Below are 5,000 nucleotides of genomic sequence, written 5' to 3' on the forward strand. Positions count from 1 at the left end.
TTCTGTATTATGTCTGTTCCTGATCTTGGTATAATTGCTGATGGAAATGCAAATGAGGAAACACGTTCCAATCAATCTGGAGATACACTTATATTGTCTGATGGTGAGAATGAGAATAGTGGCGGTTATGCTGATGCTGTGAGACGACGACGTTCAAGGCGTGAATTTGTTCCTGATCCGCAAGCTGAAAACTTTCTCGGCCGTAGCCGTGTTGTGACTGGTCTCGAGCGAGCACATTTTGGCGTTGATAACATTACCCCTGGAAGGCCGTGTACGGCTTACTTTACTGCTGGCTATTTTATTGACTCGAAATCTGTGTTTGATAAATTACAAGAAGTTGGAATTCCGCGTGAAGCTGTTGTTTGTTTGCAGCGCCGCCCCGGCCGCGATATGCTGATTACCTTTATCAACGAGGAGATTAAGAATAAGTTTGTTAGCTCTGTGGCTTTTCGGTACCGCAGCCAGAGTAACGCCATTAACGCCGTGGACTCGTCGCCACTAACGTATCTCAACATTTACGACGCTCCACACGAATTGTCTGACGAAGCTTTGACTCTCCGTTTGGAAAAATATTGTTCGGTTTCTTCGACTCGGCGTGGCATGTTTTCTAACACCCACGTGTACAACGGCATACGTCACTATCGCGTACGTGTGAAAGAACCAATCCCCAGTTATTTACGCTTCGGTAAGTTCCTCGTGCGGCTCTCGCACGATGGTCAACAACATACCTGTCGCCGCTGTAATCGTGTTGGTCATTTCGCTAACGAGTGTCAAGACGTCGTGTGTTTTAATTGCGATGAACTCGGTCATGAGGCGAGTGACTGCGAAGAAGATCCTCGCTGTTGTATTTGTAAAAGTACTGAGCATCTTGCTCGTACTTGCCCGTTCTCGTGGTTTGGCCAGCCTTTATTTTCTGAAGCTTCTGGCTCCAGTGTTCGTCACGCCGATGTGCATGTTGAGGAAAGTTCCGTGGATAATGATGCCGAGAATGTTGTTGTCAATGTTGTTGCTGACGCTGACGAGAACATTGCTGTACCTGATCCTATGTCTTCTGATGTTCCTGTTGTGGACAACGTTTCGCCCGATGATGTCTCCTCTCAGGCCCTTATCTCTGATTCGTCTCCTGGAGAGCCTTCTGGTCCTTCCCTTTTAGATAGCCAGGGCTTTATCGAGGTTCATGTGGCTGACCGTTTACAAGAGGGGGTTTTTGTGCCCAATCCCCCTGGTCCTCAGAGTTCCCCCTCAGTAGATATCGACATGGAGTCTCAACAAACATCTGATGTCCAACCTTCTGCTAGTTCATCTCCTCCTGATGTTCTCCCAGATGATCTCCGAGCTTCTTCTGGTGTATCTTCGTCTTCTGGTAGTCGTGCTTCTAATCAGGCTTTGGTTGCGTCCTCGCGGCGTAAACCGGCGCCTTTACCTCCGGTTTTAGAGGCACTTAATCGTCGGCCGACCCGTCCGTCCTTACCTGTGACAAAAGCATCTGGTGCTACGCGATCTGGTTCTCAGAACCCTCCTCCTCCCCCTCCGGATATTGAGGTTGTTTCTGAGGATGAGGATATGGAATCTCAGTCATGTTTGAAGCGGAAGCAGGATCAGCCTCGAAAGAAAAGTGACCCTAAGAAGGGTAAACATTGATTAGTTTACGCGTTCCTTTTTCTTTTTTTGTTAACCTTTAGAGTCTTAACTATTAACATTCGGGGTCTGGGTGGTGTCAAGCTTGATTTGATCGCCGATCTTGTCAACAAGTCGGATATTGATATTTGTTTTATTCAGGAAACCCAGATTTCGCGTGATAATGTTATTCGATCTCTATCTTCTAGATGGAGAGGCTCTAGTTTTTGGTCTCCGGCCCTAGGTCGGCAGGGTGGTGTAGCGGTTTTGTTCTCTAATCGTTTTGCGGGTGAAATTAAGCAATGGAAAAAAGATTCTGAAGGCAGAGTTATTAGTGTTCAAATTTGTTTTGGTAATGCAAATTATAATTTGGTTAATGTTTATGCGCCTACTAACAGATTAGAGAGATCTACCTTTTATCTTTCTTTACACCAATATTTTTTCCCGCACTCCAGGGTGGTTGTTGGGGGTGATCTTAATTGTTACGATAGTGCTTTGGATAAGTTTGGTGGTAATATTTCTTTATGTGCTGATTTGTCCAATTTTAAGTCGTGTTTTAATTTGATTGATGTTTGGCGCTCGAAACACGCTCGCGCGTCACAGTATACGTGGTTTAATTCTGATTTTTCAATCGGTAGTCGTCTTGATTCTTTTCTCGTGGTTCGTGAATTGGCCGATACTTGTACTTCGTGTGAAATCTCGCCTTGCGTTTTCTCCGATCACGAGTTTGTAACTCTGGATATTGATGTGACGCGCGTTTGTGATCTTGGCCCTGGAGTGTGGAAGTTCAATAATTCTTTGTTAGATGATCGTGATTATTGTGATTTGATTACAGATTTAATTAATCAGCATTTGAATTTTAAGCACGTTTTTGTTTCGGTTAAGGATTTCTGGGAATCTCTTAAAGAAACTATTCGTCTCCGAACGATTGACTTCTCTAAAGCCCAGCGGAGAGAGCTTTCTCGCGATCGTGTCCGCATCACTAACCGCTTGATTGCACTTAAATCTAAGCTTGTTGCCGGCGATCCTTCGGTTAAGTCTGAGATTCTCGACTTAGAGTCATCGCTCAATGCGATTTTTCGGCGTGAGCAGGATGGCATTAAAATTCGCAGTCGCGCCAAATGGCTTGAGGAAGGCGAAGCTCCTTCCAGATATTTCTTTAAGCTTGGCAGAGAAAGATTCGACCGGAATTTTGTCTCGTCCATTTATGATCCCAATGGAGCTGAGGTTTTTGATCGTGCAGCGTTGCTGAATGCCCATGAGTCTTTTTATGCTAATTTGTTTTCACGCGAAGAGATTGATTTAATTACGCAAGAAGAGTTGTTTTCGAATTTGTCGCTTCATCTTTCGGATGAAGATCGTGATCGTTGCGAAGGCTTGCTTTCGCTCCCTGAGATCACAGTAGCATTAGGAAATATGTGTTCTAATAAAGCGCCCGGGCCTGATGGCCTTTCTGTTGAATTTTATAGTAAATTCTGGGATCTTGTAGGTCCTATTTTGATTGAAGTTTTTAATTCATGCTATCTTGATTCTGATTTATGCGATTCTATGAAAACAAGTCACACGCGGCTTGTTTTCAAAAAAGGTGATAGGAAAAATTTAAAGAATTGGCGCCCGATTTCTCTCTTGAATGTGGACTATAAGATTTGTTCTAAAGCTCTCTCCCTGCGCTTATCGCTTGTTCTGGATACGATTGTTACCCCTGACCAGACATGCTCCGTGCCGGGTAGGTCTATTTCGTCTAATCTGGTCATGCTTCGTGATATGTTGGACTATATCGATCGTACTGATGAGCCTGGTATTTTGATCAGCCTTGATCAAGAGAAAGCCTTCGATCGGGTAGATAGATCTTTTTTAATGAATTTGTTGCGGCATCTCGGTTTTGGTGCCTCCTTTTGTAGGTGGATCTCAACACTCTATCGGGGTGCTAATATGCAACTTATGGTCAATGGATGGTTATCTCGAAAAATTGATTTGCAGCGTGGGGTTAGACAGGGGGACTCACTTTCCCCTATGCTATATATTTTGTGCGTCGAGGTACTTGCAGCCAAAATTCGTTGTACTCCCCAGATCGAAGGCTTTCTCTTGCCTGGGGCGAGAGGGAAGTGTTTTAAAGTTGGTCAATACGCCGACGACACCACGGGTTTCCTCAAGAATCTTCGCTCCTTGCGTGTTTTGTTTGAAATTATTTCACTGTATGAGAAAGGGTCGGGTGCAAAATTGAATAGATCCAAATCAGAGGCTATGTGGGTTGGTGCTTGGAAGTCCCGCGATGACCAACCCTTTGGTCTGACGTGGGTTAAAAAAATGAAGATTTTGGGTGTTTTCTTTGGTGTCGTCGACGTCCAGCGTGATAATTGGGAGCCTAAGCTCTCTAAGTTGGATAGGATGCTTTCTATGTGGAAGTCTCGCTCTTTGTCGATGATTGGCAAGTCCTTGGTTATTAATGTTTTAGGTGTAAGTAAATTATTGTATTTAGCCCGTGTGCTCGTGACCCCTAGGTGGGTTATCGAGCGTTATAATTCTCTTATTTGGAAGTTCCTCTGGGGTTCCAAGATTGAGCCTGTGGCCCGTAAGACCCTCCACTGTCCCGTTGTCAAGGGAGGTCTCGGGATCGTTGACTTTGAGGTAAAGGGTCGGGCATTACGTGTCGCCTCTATGTTGTCGGTGGTTGCTGATTCACGGCCGAACTGTTTCTATCTTGCTAAGTATTTTTGTGGTAGCCGGCTTGCCCGTTTCGGTCCAAGTTGGGCTAATCTCCGCGACAATTCTTCTCCTAATGCGAGCGTACCTACCTCTTTTTATGCCAGTTGTCTTGGAACCCTTGAGGAACTTGCTCACTTACCTGATTCCTTTGTGTTCTCGTCGAAGAATATCTATCGTGAATTGCTAAAAGTGCAGACTTCCCATCCTATCTTACCTCGGTTTTGGGTCCCTTTTATCACGCCTGTTTTAGACTTGTCCGAGCATTGGGTTCTGGTTCGCGATTCTATTACGGAGAACTTTAAGAATGACTTATCTTGGCTCATTACCTTGAGGGCAGTTAAGGTTCGCGATGCACTGCGTAACTGGGGCTACATCAATTCTGATCGATGTGCCTCATGTCCGCGCAGGGAGACGATCGATCATTGTTTTTTGAATTGTGCGCGGGTTAAACCTGTTTGGGCTTTTTTTGTTCCTCTACTCTCAGCGCTTTTGGGGCCCCCGGCTCCTTTTGTTCCTAATTGTGTATCTGTGTTTTTCTTTCGTTTCCCTTCTTGTGCTCCTGGTGTTCGTGCAATTATTATTTTCCTTATTAAGTCAATTTTGTATGGTATTTGGAAGTTTCGTAACAAGGCGACCTTCCATAATGGAACGGAGTCTCCTCGTGCAATTATTCGATA

This window comes from Pavona decussata, unplaced genomic scaffold (assembly GCF_977016875.1).
Source record: "Pavona decussata unplaced genomic scaffold, jaPavDecu1.1 SCAFFOLD_1475, whole genome shotgun sequence".
NCBI lineage: Eukaryota > Metazoa > Cnidaria > Anthozoa > Scleractinia > Agariciidae > Pavona > Pavona decussata.